Source organism: Macrosteles quadrilineatus, unplaced genomic scaffold (assembly GCF_028750875.1).
Source record: "Macrosteles quadrilineatus isolate MER2022 unplaced genomic scaffold, UCM_ALF_1.0 Scaffold_1__1_contigs__length_201487025, whole genome shotgun sequence".
NCBI lineage: Eukaryota > Metazoa > Arthropoda > Insecta > Hemiptera > Cicadellidae > Macrosteles > Macrosteles quadrilineatus.
This window is the reverse complement of record NW_026542594.1, coordinates 167,990,038-168,000,143: the sequence shown is the minus strand read 5'-3', so window position 1 is coordinate 168,000,143 and position 10,106 is coordinate 167,990,038.

Here is a 10,106-nt window from a genome sequence, read left to right as displayed (position 1 = left end):
ATTACCTACTTCTATTTAACAAGGTTAACTGAACGTTTTACTACACCAAATTAAACTTCAAGTGATTTGCAATATTACTAAGTGCATTTTGTATCTTGTTTTTGAATTTACCAGTTCATAGGTTACTTTATAGTTAGGTTGAAATTAAACTACCACTCTACTGGGTAAAAAGAGTTCATAAAAGGGCAAAACCATCATAAAAATCTAATCAAGGCACTCCATGCACTCAGCATAGCAACACTGGTGGTCCGAACCCCCCTTCCGGTCTTAAATATAATATTTTTTTGTTAAATTAAATGTAAAATTATATAATCATACTGTATTGACGTTGGGGTTGATTATTTCAATGCCAAGAGGGCTATAATATAGAGGGCTATAAATAATCAATTAGAGTCCATACAATTCACTATTGAACTTGAAAAAGACAATAGGTTACCATTTTTAGACGTACTAGTTGAAAAATTAGATCAAGGCTGGCTTACTAGCGTCTACCGAAAACCCACTGCTACAGGACAAAATCTAAACTTTGCTTCTAATCACTTCTAATCTGGAGTTATTTACTTTGTTTAGGGCCTTATTAAAAATAGATTGGGGATAGCCACAGTTGTTTAAATGTTGTTTTATACTGTCTAGTTCTGTTTTAAGTATGCTGTCGTTGCTGCAAATAGATTTAGCCCGTTTGATAAGACCGATAACCAAGCCTGTTTTGACATGAGTTGGGTGATTAGAAGCAAAGTTTAGATATTGTCCTGTAGCAGTGGGTTTTCGGTAGACGCTAGTAAGCCAGCCTTGATCCAATTTTTCAACTAGTACGTCTAAAAATGGTAACCTATTGTCTTTTTCAAGTTCAATAGTGAATTGTATGGAGTCTAATTGATTATTTAGGTGGTCTTTAAATTTCATAAGCTCTTCCATTGAATCCTCCCACATACAAAACACATCATCTACATAGCGCAGCCAGATTCTTGGTTTGGTTTGAAATGATCTAATTGCATCCTGCTCAAATTTATCCATAAAAATATTGCTTAAGATGGGGCTTAGAACCCCGCCCATCGCCATACCCTGGGTTTGCTCAAAAAAATCATTTTCAACTTGAAAGTAGTTTGACTTAGTACAGACTGTTAGTAGTTCCATAATGTTGGATATGGGGATCTTAGTTTTATCTTCTAGATTGACGTCGTTTTCAAGCTTTTCCCTCACAATTGTCAAACAAGGGTCGATCGGAACGTTAGGGAATTAGTTCGTCACATCAAAGCTGACGAGCATAGTGCTATTGCTGGGTTTGTGTGGGTTTATTTTGTCAATAAAATCTTTTGAGTCTCTTATAAAACTATCAGATTGACCAAAGTAAGGTGTCAGCAATGGTAAGAGGAACCTAGATAGTTGGTAGTACGGTGAGTCAATTGCACTTACTATCGGACGCAAAGGGATGCCTGGTTTATGCAATTTAGGAATTCGTAGCCGTCTCACCAAACTAAAACCTGAAAATGAACAGCAAAACACAAAAAATCTAATATATAAAATTCTCGTGTCACAGTGTTTGTCTGCAAACTCCTCCGGAACGACTTCACCGATCGTTATGAAATTTGGTGTGTAAATTCTGTAGGTATGCGAATAGGAAGTAAACTATTTCCCGTTTCGAAATTCTTAAAAGGGCTTCGCCCCAGTGGCTCTGGAGTTTCCCATGTTAACCTTATCAGAAATGGAATTAATGAATCTTAACAGCTGTTTCAATTAAACAAGTTGGTTCTGTTCTATGATGTTCAATAGCATTAAAGTTACAAGGATTACCAACAGGGTGCAGCACTATTATTTCTTTTACATTTATGACAACAGCTAATTTGCAACCAAAAGGTGAGTGAGCGTAGCGAACGAACTTCAACCTGGAGGCGAGTGAGCGTAGCGAACGAGCTAACCTGAAGGCAAGTGAGCGCAGCGAACGAGCTCCAACCTAAAGGTGAGTGAGCGTAGCGAACAAGCTCCAACCCAAAGGTGAGTGAGCGTAGCGAACGAACTTCAACCAGGACGTGATTGAGCGATGCGAACGAGATCATCTTGAAAATTAAACGTAACGGTACTTTCTTTCCATCGGTCTGTCTTAGGGGAAACCTATAACTTAGGCGATACGAAGTTCTATAAAATATTATCTATAAAATTCCTTGTTCGTGTGGTAGAAACTACGTAGGGCAAACGTCAAGGCCAGTGACGGTGAGGATTAACGAACACGTTAAAAAGGTTAAAAATAAGGATAGGTATGGCTCGAGAATCTGTGAACATGTATTAGAGACAAATCATACAGTAAAATGGGATTCCAGCAAAATTCTATACAAAGAACCGGATTGGAGGAAACGGAACATGGCAGAGTCGCTATTTATGGCTATTGAAGATGAGCCTCTATCACGACCATCAGTGGATGTTAGTACTGTTTATTTACCATCTGCATAGGACCAGTGGCGGCTCTAGGACCTAGTCTAGGGGGGGGCTCCGGGGGGTTTGGGGGGTGTGGAGCACCCCCCAACAGAAGAGGGGGGTCCGGGGGTCCTCCCCCGGAAAATTTTTTAAATTTTTAAAGCCGTTTGGTGACTTTCTGAAGCAATTTTAACGCCTAAAACTGTGTCCAATAATAGTCCAAAAACTCCCATTTCACCTGTTTTTTGTCATGCATGAGCAAATAGACATAAGTAGAGTAAAGTAAAGTATATTTTTTAAATAGTTTTTACCAATTTATTTAATAGATCAGATTTATTATCCTAATATAACTAGGCCTATATTAAATATGAATAGATATTGCAAAACATAACAATTAATCCTCTATTGTGGTTTCTATTTCATAATTCAACTTTTTAAACCTAGTTTTAATTTATACTGCTCAATTTCGGAATTTTGGGGGAGGGGTTTGACCCTCTAACCCCCCTCCCTGCCTACGGCCTTGTAAAACGGGACTACACTGTATTGAAAATATAACTAACAATTGATAATTTAATAGTAAAATATCCACGGCAATAATGAGTAGATAACCAAACGGTAAGGCCTGACATTGATTGAATTGTATAATTTAAACACCCACGGCAATAACGAATAGAAAACCAAACCATGAGGGTAAGGCTTGACTAATTGTATTTTATATTAAAACATCCACGGCAATATGAGTAGAAAACCATACCATGAGGATAAGGCCTAACTTTAATTGTACTGTTTGAATGTGAAATCCATCCTCCTTTCTTTCTGCCCGGCGAAGTGATCTATTACTTTTTCGTTGAAGTTTAAAGTTGACAACAGCTTTTTTTCGATAGAACACATAGCAAGCGCACTTAGTCTGTCTTGTTTCATGGTACTCCTGGTAAACGTTTTAATTCGTTTCAAAGTAGAGAAACAACGTTCACTTTCCGAAGTAGTCATAGGTATTGTGCTTATGATTTTTAAAAGTTTGATTGACTCTGGAAGCACATCTTTGAGGTTGTTGTCATAGACAAAGTTGAGAAGTCTTAATGACCCTGTGGCCGTTGAAAAATCATCCCTATTGTAAATAACATTTAACTCCTGTTTCAATTCAGTTTTATTTAGGCTAAATAGTTCCGCAGCAGCGTGTAACTCTTTTTCGGGAAACTTGGTTTTAAACTCCCCAAACAAACTTGGCTGAAACAGTTTTGCCGCGGACAAATGATTCACAAACGTAAAACGGTCATCAATTCCCGACGTAATTATGTCACACACTTCCTTTGCGACGACGCGTTTTTGATCGTCGTGTCTTCTCCGCTTTTTGCTCGATTCGGGTTCACTATCTCTCGGTTGATCTAACATGGTCGAGTTTCTTACGCGATCTACCACAGTTTTGAAATCGCCGACAAACTTAAACGCCTTGACGCAATCAATTGTTGTTTGCTGCAGTTGGTTGTACAGAATGTCACTGTGGGGCAGTATTTGATTGAAAAAGTCCAGCCAGAAAATAAAGTCTTCGTCTTTTAGAATACTTCTTAGGCCAACAGCTTTATTTATTGTGGCATAGTCATTGGTGTCATCGTCGAGTATGTAACTTAAACATTCCTCCAACTCTCTTTGATAATTAAAAATTGTGCTTACAATTCTGGATTTAAAATTCCACCGAGTACCTGAGCTTTTTGGAATACGACGTTTTACTATCTCATCGAGAACTGCAGTTCTCTTTGTTGACTGGGAAAAGAATGATGAAAACCCCTCGATATTACTGAAGAATATCTTAACCTGCTTATTTTGTGTAGCACTGTGTTCAATGATTAAGTTTAATTGATGTGCGTAACAGTGGACAAAATTTGCATTCTTATATTTAGATTTTACACGCGCTTGTACTCCCGTGTGTTGGCCACTCATTACGGAAGCCCCATCGTAGCTCTGGGCAATGACTTTATCAGGAGTTTTGTCGAGGTTTAATTGCTCTAATACTTCAAAAATTGTTTCGCTAACTGATTCTGCATCATGGCCTTTTGGTCTAATAAAAGTGATAAATCGCTCGTGAATCGTGCCATTCAGCTCGTACCTAATAACAAATACTAGTTGGGATAAAGTGGCACAGTCTGTTGTTTCGTCGGCTTCAATAGCAACATAGTCGGTTTGTGTCAATTCGTCACGAATCATTTGCAGACAAACGTAATATATTGAGTCCAATAACTCGTTCTGTATGGTTTTAGACAGACCCAAAAACACTCGGTTATTTGTTTGATTTATGTGCTGTTGCAATGTTACATCCAGCTCCGCCATAAGGTTAACCAAACCACGAAATATGCCAGGATTTTTTGAATTTTCGCGTTCATCATGTCCTCGTAATGCTAATTCAAACGCTCCACAAAATTTAATTGCATCAATTAGCTTACTTAGAATGTATCGATTTTTCGAAACATCTTCATTTTGTTTTTGTATTCTTAACCTATATGCATTGTCCAATTGGCATCTAATATCAACTTTACCTAAAACAGCATATTCTATTGACGCATTTATGTGTTTTTCACTTGTTTTGTGTTTTTTTACTTTTTCCAGTAGATGTTTAAGGTCTGAAATGCCGTCTACAGTCCATGCTCTATCTTGAACCCCCATGACCAAACAAGTGTAGCAGAAAAATGAATTTTTAATTGAACAACCACATAGCCAATCTGCATGATTGTACATATGTGGCGAAAATTTCCGTGTGAAGCTATTCTTATTCTTTGAACTGTTTTGAATTTGGTTTATGTTCATGAAAGGTCTAGGAGGTCCTAATTTTTTCAAAGAAATTCTGTGGTCAATATTTTTGATCCCTTCATTGATAATCAGGCTAACTTCGTTAGTGACGTTAGCCGTCGACGACAACGAAATGCCGCCGTCCATTATTATTTAGATTTAGGCCTTCAACCCACGGCAAATTTACCCGTAATAACTTATTAAGACTAATAATAAGTAACTATAACTAAAATTGTCCGAGTCACTTTACCTATGGCTAGTCTACTTAGTTTTCGGGTTGATTAGGTTAGCCTATACTAAAACTACAGACGTAACTTATTGACTCAAAGATACCAACTAACTAACTCAATCAATTAAGTATAACTATTAATAATTTCTACTTAGCTCTTTCAATCTTCAACAAACTACCGCTGCCTTCCTTACGCCTCCATCACTATCACTAAACACTATTGATCACAAAACAACAGGTCGTTTGGCACTAAACTATAACTGAACTGTGGTCATGGACATGGAAAGAAGTGAGGTTAGTTAATGTTTATGGTAGTGACAGTGTGGATGATGGCTCCAGCGCTGCCAACATGGTTCTTCCTATCCTAATCGTGTGTGATGCAGAATTATCCAGTTTAGGGTGGCTGCCCTGATTTATGGATGCGCGCGCAGCTTTGGACTCTGCCCCAGAGTCCCTATTGTAAAGCATTGGAATGACGTCACGGCACCCTCAGCGCTGTTAGGTGTTTCTACCATAAGACTACATGCATTGAGTTTGGGACGGAGGTTGCCGCCGTCCGCAATCCACATTATGAAAGCGACTATCGCAAAACAGTCATTACTGGATTCAAAATTTAAAACTATTTCATTTCATATTATTATCATATTGATTAAGTAGTCGTAAGTAATTGTAATTTAATTTTAATTACGACATATTATTTTTTTATTACATAAATAAAAAAAATACTGATTTCTGTATTGTTGGGAGGGCGGCGTCCGAGAGTCCTTATGGGCTAGCCGCTACTGCATAGGACCGATAACCTTTCTTTTGGTACAACCCTCGTGTAATTCCGTCCAGTAGTAGGCTAGCTGTCATAATATTTGCAAAAGTTTTTTTATATACAAGTTTAGGCTGGAAGGTTTTAAAAATTACTTGGGATACTTATATGAAGTTAATTAATAATACCTCTGGATAGGGTTGGTATATGATGTATGCCCCTGGCAGATTAAAATTCTGCCCTCTTTCAAAATATCTGACCCCTTTCAAATTTTGAATTTACACCCCTTACTCTTTCCTTTGAATACCACAAAAAATAAACCAACAAGAACAATTTTCTTAACATTTATATTCTACAAGACTACAATAACACATTAAGATTTACTGACTTTACAAACTTTACTTTTTCCTAGCACCGTCATGTAGCATAAAATGTTAACAGAATGATACGAAGAGAAAAGAAACTTATAACTACATGGTGTACATGATTGTTGACTCTGCATTACTACTCCGTTCACAATAATTAAGGGGTTTGAGGGGAAGTTCCCCCACTACTTTTTTGTATTTAATGTACAGTATGTTACTTAATCAGCTGTTAAGCTATTATTTCAAAGGTAAGGATCAAGTAGAGGGGATTCTTCCCCAAAAACTGCCTAAATATTGTGAACGAATAACAAAAATAACTACATTACACAGAACAGAAAAACAGCAAAAACAGAAAAACGTATATATGCCCCAAATCTAGATAGGAATTGAATTACACTCCACAAGGACCAGTAGACTTACCAGTAAATCGCTAAGAAATTGTGAGGAATAAATATCCCCCGCCGCAGCAAACCTACAGACTAGGAACATTTTTATTTGCCTGATTGGTGTTTGACAAAAAATTGTCCCATTTACCTTTGTTGTTGTTGCCTGACCTCTTGCAGGTAAGATGTTTGTGTCGCCCTATGGATTTCTCCACCTTGTGCGGCGTCTTCAGGGGTCTTCTTGAATTTATCTCCCTATTACTAACCTATTGTCTAAATTTACAAAAATATTGATACATAAACGGTCACTAGTACAATAGCGGTAGGGGTCGATCGGACAACACGTCGATGAATAAGTGGCGTAGTCATCATGGCAGTAGGTCTTTCTTCCTCCGTTTCAATTCTTAGACTGGGATTGTCAGCATTAGACCATTCGAGGTTTGACACGATAACCAGCCAAATGAAAAAGGATACAACCAGACGTACATGACCCAACCAAAAGATACGTACGTATCCACCAACTATATAGACAAATCAACCTAAAAATTCCAAAGAGTTGGACACCCACCTACCTATAAAGTAAAAACCAACCTCATTCCAAATTACAAAATTCCTTATATAAAAGACAGGCTAGTTAAAGATGGGAGAGTCACAAAAATATTTCCTATAACCACCATCTAACAACCAATACCACAGGTTACACCAACAGAACAGGTCAACTATTTAAAGAGCATGACACAAGTCATCATAACAACTCTACGATTCCCGACTCCCTCACAATTCAGAATAAAACCGACTCAAAATCCCATGGCAAAAGTAAAAGAAAGCTACAAAATATAAATGGATCGAACACCCTCCTAAACAAAAAAGAAGACTACACCAGTCCTACAATTTTCAAATTAATATACAAAAGCGACATTGAAACAAACAAAACTGGAAACATAGCACCAAACCATCAGCAACAACAGAGATCAAATCACCGACCATAAACCAGGAGAGTCAAATTAACCTCAACCGTCGATCGGCCCAAATGCCGACATCCCTAAGTCTAGAAATGAAACTGAGGAAGAAAGACCATCCACGATGATTCCGCCAAGTCTACATCGTCGCTGTCCGATTGACCCAACCGCAGTACTAGTGACCATGTGTGTAAATATTATTGTAAATATAAATTAGTGTAGTTATAGAATATGAATTCAAGAAGACACCTGAAGATGAAACACAAGGTGGAGAAATTCATGGGGTGATAAAAATCTCTTACCTAGAAGAACTCGGGCAACTACAACAAACGTAAATCTAATACGTATAATTCAAGTTCTTGAATCTGGGATGGCAAAAGATATTTAAAATATGTCGTTTACCTTGTAAAATGTATTTCCTATATCAAACCTTAAGTTTAGTGAGTGCTTAGGTTTGCTGCTACAGGACAGTAAAGTGTGTTTTTAGAGAAACACTAAAAGTCGAGTATGAAATAAATCAATTTGCCATAAAAGAAAATTACTTAAGATTATTTATTATTTTTAAAATAACATGGAAATTTCAGATTTACCGTTTTTCTCTAGAACCATATAAAGTACACTTTAATCTACTAAATCATCATTTGAGTTTCTAAGCTTTACAAAAATGTTTGAAAAACAATTCAAACATTTTATGTTCTAGGAATGAAAAAGAAAAACCAATTTTTACCGCGGCTCCCTAGAACTCCGTCCTCATAGCCTAAGCATGCTGATTCGCAAACTCATTTGAATAAACGTAAGGTTTACTAAATGTTTATTTATATCAAATATGATCAAAATCGGGTTACAGTTACTCAAGTTATCGGTTATCATCCTAATGGAATGAATGCATTTCAACGTATGGTGTTTTTGTTCTCTGGGAACATCAAAACGAATAAGTCAACCTGTCCCAGGTCCGGATATTACGGTAATAGCTTATCCCCTATATTGGAAAACGGAAATTTGGCAACAGTCGGAAAAGATATACTTAATGGGTGAGTTCGAGCGCATCAGTTTATATTTTGAAAGCTATCTGTTCCCTCTGTGAAGAACACACACACCGCAGGAGCTTTCACCGGACTCATGTGCATGGCTAGTCTACTAAGTCCCTTTTGTATCAACTTGATTATCTTAAAAACAGTCATACATAAATACACTATAACACAAAAAACTAGAGTACTGTATTATACATTGTATATGTGCTACATGAGACCGTACAAATGATTATTTTACATAAAAGACATGGGTAACCCAAAACTACTCGTGTAACAACTTACACAAAATAAAAATAAAAATAATAAAAAAACATAATGGAGTGCTCCGGTTCAGTAGCCAGGGTTAGAGAGCCGGCTATTCTCTAAACAATCTATTCATCTAGGCTTACGCCAGTTATTTCCCTAAACATTTTACTTATTGTTTATATTTTACCTCTCAGAGCTCTAACTGGGAATAGAGGAGACTACGATCCAGTCTTGTTATTTCAGGTAAGTTAGGAAAGGGTATTGGGAGTTAGTGAGGCACAGCGCTGTATTAACCTTTTCGTAGCTCCTCCATTCCAGCCATACATCTGGGAATTTTTCCGATTCTATTTAACTAAGTCTAGCACCAAAATATTGTTACAAACAAAAAAACGGAACACTCTGTGCAAACGATGTTAGAGTATAGCATATTTTTTATACAATTACATAAATGGACAACACAGTACCAAACATTAATTCAATAAAAACAATAATCACATCAGAATAGTCCGTTTACAAAATGCAGGCGGTTTAAGGGGAAGTTTTTCTGGGTTTCCCTACCACTTTTCTCTAAATGTATGTTACAGCTGATTAAGCGGTTGAGCTTATTGACATCTGTCCAGCTATTTGTTTCTGTTGTAATAATAATAACAATAATCATCCTGCTTCACGATCTAGTCATCCTAATGAAGAAATTGGAACAAAGTTTGAAAGACTAGTGAAACCTGTAAAAAGATATGAGTGAAACAAGCAAACAAGCCTACTGAGGCGTTTGAAGCTTTCTATGAAATGTATTTTGTTTATAATCTTTTGTTGCATGAATAAATAAAATACACTTTTTTACTTTTAATGTTCATTCATTGTAATTTTATCTCAGTTAAAAATATACTTTTTCATCAAGTCAAGTCTAATGAATTGTTAATAGGTAATTAAATTTAAAGAACCCCCA